The sequence below is a fragment of the Pseudophryne corroboree genome, chromosome 7, assembly GCF_028390025.1.
Source record: "Pseudophryne corroboree isolate aPseCor3 chromosome 7, aPseCor3.hap2, whole genome shotgun sequence".
NCBI classification, from domain to species: Eukaryota; Metazoa; Chordata; class Amphibia; order Anura; family Myobatrachidae; genus Pseudophryne; species Pseudophryne corroboree.
The window spans coordinates 414026533-414036164 of NC_086450.1; the positions used below are offsets into that span (position 1 = coordinate 414026533).

Sequence of the window (9632 nt, forward strand, 5' to 3'; positions counted from 1 at the left end):
TCAATGCACAGGAGTCCTGGGAAAAATGGTGGCTTCTTACGAAGCGATTCCATTCGGCAGATCTCACGCAAAAACTTTTCAGGGGGATTTGCTGGACGAATGGTCCGGATCGCATCTTCAGATGCATCAGCGGATAACCCTGTCTCCAAGGACAAGGGTGTCTCTTCTGTGGGGGCTGCAGAGTGCTCATCTTCTAGAGGACAGCACATTCAGCATTCAGGACTGTGTTCTGGTGACCACGGATGCCAGCCTGAGAGGCTGGGGAACAGTCACACAGGGAAGAAATTTCCAAGGAAGTGTGGTCAAGTCTGGAGATTTCTCTCCACATGAATATACTTTAGCTAAGGGCAATGTACGATGCTCTGAGCCTAGGAAGAACTCTGCTTCAAAGTCAACCGGTGCTGATCCAGTAGGACATCATCATGGCAGTCGCCCACGTAAACAGACGGGGCGGCACAAGAAGCAGGAGGGCAATGACAGCAAGGATTCTTCGCTGGGCGAAAGATCATGTGATAACACTGTCAGCAGTGTTCATTCCGGGAGTGGACAACTAGGAAGATTTCCTCAGCATGAATGAATTCCACCCGGAAAAGTGGGAACTTCATCTGGAAGTTTCCACATGTTTGTAAACCGTTGGGAAAGACCAAAGGTGGTTATGATGGCGTCTCACATGAAGCGCCAGGTCTAGAGACCCTCAGGCAATAGCTGGGACGCTCTGGTAACACCGTGGGTGTACCAGTCGGTGTATGTGTTCCCTCCTCTGCCTTTCATACCCAGTGTATGGAGAATGATAGGAAGGAGAGGAGTAAGAACTATACTCGTGGCTCCGGTTTGGCCAAGAAGAACTTGGTACCCGGAACTTCAAGAGATACTAGAAAGGATCTTGATTCAGCAAGAATCATGTCTGTTCCATGACTTACCGCAGCTGCGTTGACGCCAGGGCGGGTGAACGCCGGATCCTAAGGGAAAAAGGCATTCCGGAAGAGGTCATCCCTACCCTGGTCAGAACCAGGAAGGAGGTGACCGCACAACATTATCACCGCTTAGGTGAAAATATGTTCCATGGTGTGAGGCCAGGAAGGCTCCACGGAAGAATTTCAACTAGGTTAATTCCTACATTTCCTGCAAACAGGAGTGTATATGGGTCTCAAATTGGGGTCCATTAAGGTTCAAATTTCGACCGGTCGATTTTCTTCCAGAAAGAAATTGGCTTCAGTTCCTGAAGTCCAGAAGTTGTTAAGGGAGTACTGCATATACAACCCCCTTTTGATGTCTCCAGTGGCACTGGGCGATCTCAACGTAGTTTGGGATTCCTAAAATCACATTGGTTTAAACAACTCAAATCTGTGGATTTGATATATCTCACATGGAAAGTGACCATGCTGTTGGTCCTGGCCTCGGCCAGGCGAGTGTCAGAATTGGCGGCTTTATCTCATAAAGCCATATCTGATTGTCCATTCGGACAGAGCAAAGCTGTGGACTCGTCCCCAGTTTCTCCCTAAGGTGGTGTCAGCGTTTCACCTGAACCAGCTTATTGTGGTACCTGCGGCTACTAGGGACTTGGAGGACTCCAAGTTGCTGGATGTTGTCAGGGCCTTGAAAATATAGTTTCCAGGTCGGCTGGAGTCAGGAAATCTGACTTGCTGTTTATCCTGTGTGCACCCAACAAGCTGGGTGCTCCTGCTTCTAAGCAGACTATTGCTCGTTGGATTTGTAGTACAATTCAGCTTGCACATTCTGTGGCAGGCTTGCCACAGCAAAAAATATGTAAATGCCCATTCCACAAGGAAGGTGGGCTCATCTTGGGCGGCTGCCCGAGGGGTCTCGGCATTACAACTCTGCCGAGCAGCTACGTGGTCAGGGGAGAACACGTTTGTAAAATTCTACAAATTTGATACCCTGGCAAAAGAGGACCTGGAGTTCTCTCATTCGGTGCTGCAGAGTCATCCGCACTCTCCCGCCCGTTTGGGAGCTTTGGTATAATCCCCATGGTCCTTTCAGGAACCCCAGCATCCACTAGGACGATAGAGAAAATAAGAATTTACTTACCGATAATTCTATTTCTCGGAGTCCGTAGTGGATGCTGGGCGCCCATCCCAAGTGCGGATTATCTGCAATACTTGTACATAGTTATTGCTAACTAAATCGGGTTAGTGTTATTGTGAGCCATCTTTTCAGAGGCTCCCCTGTTATCATACTGTTAACTGGGTTCAGATCACAGGTTGTACAGTGTGATTGGTGTGGCTGGTATGAGTCTTACCCGGGATTCAAAATTCCTCCCTTATTGTGTACGCTCGTCCGGGCACAGTATCTAACTGGAGTCTGGAGGAGGGTCATAGGGGGAGGAGCCAGTGCACACCACCTGATCGGAAAGCTTTACTTTTGTGCCCTGTCTCCTGCGGAGCCGCTATTCCCCATGGTCCTTTCAGGAACCCCAGCATCCACTACGGACTCCGAGAAATAGAATTATCGGTAAGTAAATTCTTATTTTTATTATCACAAAAGGCTATCAGCCCCCCCATCCGCAGCCCATTGGATGGGGAGGGACAGCCTCGGGCTTCACCCCTGGCCCTTGGGTGGCTGGGGGGGGGACCCCTTGATTGTAGGGGTCCCCACTCCCCCAGGGTACCCCGGCCATGGGTGACTAGTTGGGTAGTTAATGCCACGGCCGCAGGGCACGGCATAAAAGTGACCCCCGGCTGTGGCATTATCTGTCCAGCTAGTGGAGCCCGATGCTGGTGTTAAAAATACGGGGGACCCCTACTCTTTTTGTCCCCCGTATTTTTGGCACCAGCACCAGGCGCAGAGCCCGGTGCTGGTTTTAAAAATACGGGGGATCCCCTGTCAATTTTTCCCCCGCATTTTTAGAACCAGGACCAGCTCGAAGAGCCCGAGGCTGGTTATGCTTTGGAGGGGGGACCCCACGCAATTTTTTTTTCGGATTGTACCGTTCCAGCAATAAAAAAAAATAAAAAAAAAAATAATATTTTAAAAAAATTATAAATAATATTTGTGCCTCCAAAAAAAAAAAAAAAGTACCTAATCCCTTCTAATATAAATAGATCTGCTATTCCCCAAAAAAAAAACACAAAAAAAACCATGTTTAAATTTTTTTTATTTGTTTTCACCCTCCAAAGTGTGGCGGATTGAAAATGACGAATTTGCTGTCTAAAAGCACTGCTGTCGAATTTCCAAACTTGAATTGAATATGCTTTGGTCGAATTGCAGCACTTATATCATTGCAGAAAAGTCGAATTTGCAAAAAGTCGAATTTCAAAAAGTCGAATTTTGAAAGTCCGTTTTTTGGTCGGAAAGCACTGAATTGCATAGGCGAATTTTTTTTTTGGTCGAAAATGACCCGAAATTCGACAATTTCGGGAATTCGACCGCAATTGCATATACCCCTATGTATAGATCAGCCAAGGCCGGCAGGCAGTGTGAACTGGACGAGCCCCCCTCTCTGTCTGGACCTGTCTCTAAAACAGACGTCCCGTCTCAGTCCTTGCACCACAGATGAGCAGAGAAGTCAACCCACACACCCAGCACTCTCCTCTGACACGCACACTGGACTGAGCAGTTCCATGTGATTGCATGGATGCCACCCAGTTACCACCAAGAAACATCCATTTCATGAATAGTGTGGTCTGCTGACAGACGGATCAATCTGTATACACTAGCGATCTCTGCCCATGAGTTAATACTTAATCCTGTGCATGCACAGAAGCCAGTTCCTTTCTGTCTTTGGACATGCTACTTGTTGAAACATCACTCCTAATACTTGTGGCACATAAGTGACATTAACCCAGCAGCCAACTTAACACGGTCCAGACAATGCGTCAGACGCATGTCTAAGGTTCCATTGTTGATATGGGCTGCAAAATGAACAAATGCAACTGCACTACCCCCTTATAGGGCCTAATTCAGACCTGATCGTAGCACCAAATTTGTTGGCAGTTGGGCAAAACCATGGGGGTCATTCCAAGTTGATCCTAGCTGTGCTAAATTTAGCACAGCTACAATCAGGCACTCAGACATGCGGGGGGACACCCATCACAGGGCTAGTCCACCCCGCATGTCAGTGCCGCCCACCCCCCCATCCCCACAGAAGTGCAAAAGCATCGCACAGCGGGGTACCTCCCGGCCAGCGCAGCACCTGCGGCTGGCCGGGAGAACCTCTTCGCTGCCTGGGTTGCTGTGTGTGACATCACGCAGCCGTCACGGACCGCCCCCCCAATGGCTCGGCCGCGCCTGCGTCAGCCGGACCGCGCCCCCTAAACGGAGGCTTAACGCAGCCGTACAGCTCCCTCCCGCCCAGCGACCGCCTCTGCCTGTCAATCATGCGCAGTTCTGACCCGATCGCACCGCTGCAAACAAATGCAGCGTGCGATCGGGTCGGAATGACCCCCCATGTGCACTGCAGGGGGGGCAGATATAACATGTGCAGAGAGAGTTAGATTTGGGTGGGGTGTGTTCAAACTGAAATCTAAATTGCAGTGTAAAAATAAAGCAGCCAGTATTTACCCTACACAGAAACAATATGACCCACCCAAATCTAACTCTCTCTGCACATGTTATATCTGCCCCCCTCCCCCCCCTGCAGTGCTCATGGATTTGCCCATCTGCCAACAAATTTGCTGCTATGATAAGGGGGGTCATTCCGAGTTGATCGCTCGCTAGCAACTTTTTGCAGCGCTGCGATCAGGTTAAATCTCGGCAAAACTGCGCATGCATATGCACCGCAATGCGCAGGCGCGTCGTACGGGTACAAAGGATCAGTGCTGGGCATGAATTTAACAAAGAATCCATTCGCACAGCCAATTGCGAGGTGATTGACAGGAAGAAGGCGTCTGTGGGTGTCAACTGACCGTTTTCTGGGAGTGTTTGGAAAAACGCAGGCGTGTCCAAGCGTTTGCAGGGCGGGTGTCTGACGTCAGTTCTGGTACCAAAATGACTGAAGTGATCGCAGCGGCTGAGTAAGTCCAAGCTACTCAGAAACTGCAAAAAACTTTTTTGTGCCGTCGGCTGCAAAAGCATTCGCACACTTGCAAAGCGAAAATACATTCCCCCCATAGGCGGCGACTATCTGATTGCAGCGCTACAAAAAGTTGCTAGCGAGCAATCAACTCGGAATGAGGGCCAAGGTCTGAATTAGGCCCATACTGTAGTTAGAATTACTAGACTTCCTGCACTGGAGCAAATAGCTCCATGTGATAAGTGTCTGACTGTAGTGTATGGAGTTGGTTGTTCAAGTACCGGTATGATATCTGAGCATTGTATATTTTAAGTACAGCAGGATTTATTTAAAATATATTATTGACAAGGTGCACACAAATCACACTATTCCTGACTATTACAGTGGCCACATTAAATCATTAGCTACCACATTAATTAAATAGGAATCCTTCCCCCAACATAAATCCCCCCCCTAATAAGCCGCGATCACACAGAAAGGAGGGGAGGAGCAGATCAGACATGCAGGTCACTTAGGTATAGCTGAGCTCCCTGGGCACTCAATTCCACCATCTTTCCCAATAAGCCTGGCTCTTAATGTACTCCCACTACAACCCTTTTTCCAACTGCTTTCACTTTCCTTAAACCTTGGAAACAATGGGGGTCATTCCGAGTTGATCGCTCGCTAGCAGTTATTAGCAGCCGTGCAAACGCTATGCCGCCTCCCACTGGGAGTGTATCTTAGCTTAGCAGAAGTGCGAACAAAAGGATCGCAGAGCGGTTAAAAAGATTTTTGTGCAGTTTAGGAGTAGCTCCAGACCTACTCAGCGCTTGCGATCACTTCAGACTATTCAGTTCCTGTTTTGACGTCAGAAACACGCCCTGCGTTCGCCCAGCCACGCCTGCGTTTTTTCTGGCACGCCTGCGTTTTTTCAAACAGTCCCTGAAAACGGTCAGTTGACACCCAGAAACGCCCACTTCCTGTCAATCACTCTGCGGCTGCCTGTGCGACTGAAACGCTTTGCTAGTCCTTGTGCAAAACTACATCGTTTGTTGTAATAGTACGACGCGCGTGCGCATTGCGCTGTATACGCATGCGCAGAGGTGACAATTTTTTGCCTGATAGCTGCGCAGCGACCGAAATCTGCTAGCGAACAACTCGGAATGACCCCCAATAACCTTAATCAATGAATGGCCCCTCATTGCCACTTCTACCCAAGTATGCTTTATGGCTGGCACATGTGTGTTTAATTGCTGGTAATGTGTCGTTGTTATACTATTTCGGAAACAGCGAGCATTGTCCATAGAACATGATTAATAGTCATGTAATTCTCGTTTCTCTGACCCAGCATATAAAGTAATGCATTTTCCCCATATATGTATATACTATACTCAGCAGTCCAATTGATTAATTTCTTTGCCATGTGTATATGCAATGCATGAATTGCTTTCTAGGAACAATATGTCAAGCCTGGAAGGGAATGAATGGGTTAACTGCTTCGCACGCAGCGGTGCCTGATATTATTTAACATAAGCAAGTATTTGAAGCCAGATTGATGAACCTGCTTTTTAGCTGATTGCTGGGATCCACAACGGGCAGAAGATTAAATTCTTTTTTCAATTCTCAGTGCATTATTATATGTAATGGGAAGCACTTCTCATTGCACAGGGGGAAGAGGGTGCGTCATCCAATCACCCAGCATTACACAGCCGGCATTGTTCCCACAAAAAAAAAAAAAAAAAAGGATGCCCAACAATTAAAGCATAAAAGTGGTCTTAAAAATAAAAAATTCATTAACATCTTCAGCGCCGCATTTCTGCAAGGTGTGGATTAATAGATCGCCAATGTCTAGATAGACAGTCATTAGGCCGACGAAATTGTTATTTATAACATATATATAAAAAAATAACAAAAATGTTTATGTCACATCTTTTTTTGTATATTTGTTGTATGTCTCTCAGGAAACCTGTATCTTAAGGATATCAATAAACGTTATGTTTTAACTTTCATAGTAATTTTCCTTTAACGAGTGCGCCTAAAAAGTTTTTTTTCTTTCTCTCTTTCTGTACACGTATTGCCAGTAAGACATTACTGAACCCTTGGTGCACCGCCAACAGGTTTAACTAAGACAGCTCAGTCTCTATAATTAACACGAATGTTGGTATTTACTTTATTTACTCTATCTTTTACCAGTGCGGGAATACACCAACTGTACTAACAGGTACAAAAGGTTGAAAGGTTCAAAGGTCAACATGAATATGGTCAACACTCTTTTTTTTGTTATTTCTTTCCTGTTATCTGACCACCATCAGTAGAAACTTGCTGGGCTGCCATCAGAAATGATGGGACCCAAGACCGACAAATTTGGCGATCTCCCCCCCACACACACCACATACTGCCCCATAGCTCTCCCAAAGTTTACCAATTTGAGGGGGCTCAGGTGGCAGCAGTGAGTATCGACGTGGGCCAGGCCAGCTGCCTTGGAAGGCCGCCACGGAAGGCACAGAGAGCGGCGGTTATATTCAGAGCTCACAGACCAGCAGCCAATCAGGAGCTGCCTCCCCGTCGATCCTCACTGTTGCCACCCGGGCCCCCTCTCAGTCAAGGCCCGGACCTGGAGACCCCACCGTCCCAGGGACGTGCAGTCAGGGGAGGCAGTGCCTCCCGTGTCACTAATTATTAAAATAATACAAAGAAGATACTTATGACACATATTCTGTGTCATAAGTATCTGCTGTAGCCTTTACATTATATGAATCATTTCAAGCTTATAAATAAATGCTTTTGAATATGTTTCAGAGGCACCGCTTTCGGTGCCTCCAACTAACAATGGGAAAGAGCCGGAAGTGGGGGGCAGGTCCGAGCATCGGGCAGTAAAAGCCCATTAAAAAAATCCCTATAAGCGGCACATCCTAGAAGTGCCGCTTTGACGCGCCCCTGTCACTAAGTTATATGTGATTGGCCAGTGGCAGTGACCCCACCCCCGTCATCTAAGATTTTTTTTAATTATTATTTGCATATGCGGCCCGCCCCCCCAAGTCCATCTCCCAGCAGTGCACAGGAACAGACTGTAGATTGCAGTCCTCTGGAGGGGAAAGTAGGGCAGTGCAGTGTCGGATTAAGGAAGGAGGGGGTGCAGGCATAGGCGTGCGCAGGGGGATGCCTCACGCACACAGGCACCCCCTAATGTCGGCCTTACCCCAGTAGCGCAAACACCCAAAAAATTTTATTGAGACGGAGGCAGCTCCGTCTCCACACTGTGACTAGGTGCACATGTGCGGCAGCGCCTCGATCATTTGTACAGGAGACGGCTTGCTCTCCATTACTCACGGCAACGGACATCATGCGGCGCTAATTTGTGAAGGGGTGCACGATCGCGTGCACTACTTATGCAGCAGCCAGCAGGTCTGTCACTGAAGATAACCAGCTCCAGGTACTGGTGCTCAGTAAGCCTTAGTGTTTAGGGTGTATTATTCACACCAGTGTGTGTGTGATAGCGTTGACCCCCTGCTATTATATATATATATTATACATTTACACAGTGTGTATATATATATATATATATATATATATATGTGTGTGTGTGTGTGTGTGTGTGTGTGAGTTGTAACACTGTAGGGGTGCAAGGCGACTCTTCCTGGGGAAAATGGCAGCACGCAGAGCTGAGGAACAACACAAGTCCAGTTTCTGGTACAACTGGCCCCGGCCAGTTTTATTGAAACAGAAAATAAAAACAAACACCAAAAGAAAATACCTTGCCTGTCCGGCACTAACTAAACACAAGATGTTCCTAACTATCACTAAACAAAAACACAGGGTTCTCCAGTAAACACTGTATAGCTCACTTGTATCCGGAAGCGTGTTTCTCTCACACAGATCCCTCCAGTCTTCCCAGGCAGTCTGCCCATACTAATCAGGCTAGCAGCCCTATAACACTCTTACACAGCTGAAACCCTGATTAGCCCTCTGTGAGGCCAAAGACCCGAACTGGGCCCAATGTCTAGAACTCGCCTTATCTCTCTCTCAGAGCCTTTACCCAGCTTTTACAGCAAACTGAAAAGGTTCTGACAAAACAAAAGCATTTTTCCTAGAAGTTTTCATTTTCTAAAACATGTAAGACAAGAACCTGGGACAAACATACCTGCCCTCAAACACTATCCCAGTGTTCTTGTCACAGTGTGTATACTGTATATATATATATATATATATATACACACAAAGTCGATCTGCCAGCACTCTCCTTCTAATTCATCAGCTTGCTGCGGTGCTCACTACATGGATTCTATATGGGTGATATGTGCCACTCTACGGTCTAATCAATAAATCAATCACGGAGCCAACATAGCACCGTTTCGGGCTTTAATCGCCCGTTGTATGTGCTGCCTGAAGACGGGTGATTAAAGCCCGAAACGTTCCTTTGTTGGCTCCGTGATTGATTTATTGATTAGACCGTAGAGTGCTACATATCATATATACCAAAGTGTGCGGCACTCCTGGGGTAAATTACTTCACCTTTACAACGGCATACCGTAACATTTCAGTGCCTCTTTATTAATATGGTGCTTTCATCAGACATGAAAGTGCTGTTTTAATAAAGTGCCACTGAAACGTTACTGTCTGAAGTTGTAAGAGCAAAGTAATTTACTCCAGGAATATCGCACCCTGTTGAGATTGTATTGTG

The 9632-nt window shown here is 47.0% G+C and overlaps 1 long non-coding RNA gene across 1 annotated transcript in view; it reads right to left on the reverse strand.

The window, feature by feature from the left end:
- LOC134943805 (uncharacterized) overlaps window positions 1-8857 on the reverse strand; it is a 52707-nt gene extending 43850 nt beyond the window's left edge. The window contains exon 1 of the long non-coding RNA XR_010181767.1: window positions 8797-8857. This is a non-coding gene — a long non-coding RNA (uncharacterized LOC134943805). The remainder of the gene's footprint in view (window positions 1-8796) is intronic.
- Between the last annotated feature and the right edge of the window lie 775 nt (window positions 8858-9632).